Below are 452 nucleotides of genomic sequence, written 5' to 3' on the forward strand. Positions count from 1 at the left end.
AAGAAAGAACTGGTACATACAATGGAAAATTAAGCAGCAATGAGCACTTTATTCTTAACAATCTCCACTCGTGTAACTTCTCTACTCATATATTAACGCCTGTTTTGGTTCAAACTACCTTCCTCCCAATGGCGGCTTCAGCAACAGCGAGTTCTCCTCACGCTCAACTATTTTGGGACTAGTTATAAGCAAAAGTTGTAAGATAGCTCTAGCAACAGTCACACCTTCCTAGGCAAGGTCAAAGTCCTTTGAGCTCTAAGACAAACTCTCAAGAGTTAAATAACGACACAAAGCAAAGATATACTCCATAAAACATTAATATTTTAATGAAAAATCTTAGCTTCATGTTTCTATCCAAAGACACTCAAAACTAGTTTTTCTCCCCCATTAATTTTGACCTATAACGGGACCAGTTTGGAGATTTTTTTTTTTGTGTATTTTAGAACATTTTT

Source organism: Buceros rhinoceros, unplaced genomic scaffold, assembly GCF_000710305.1.
Source record: "Buceros rhinoceros silvestris isolate BGI_N320 unplaced genomic scaffold, ASM71030v1 scaffold24697, whole genome shotgun sequence".
NCBI lineage: Eukaryota > Metazoa > Chordata > Aves > Bucerotiformes > Bucerotidae > Buceros > Buceros rhinoceros.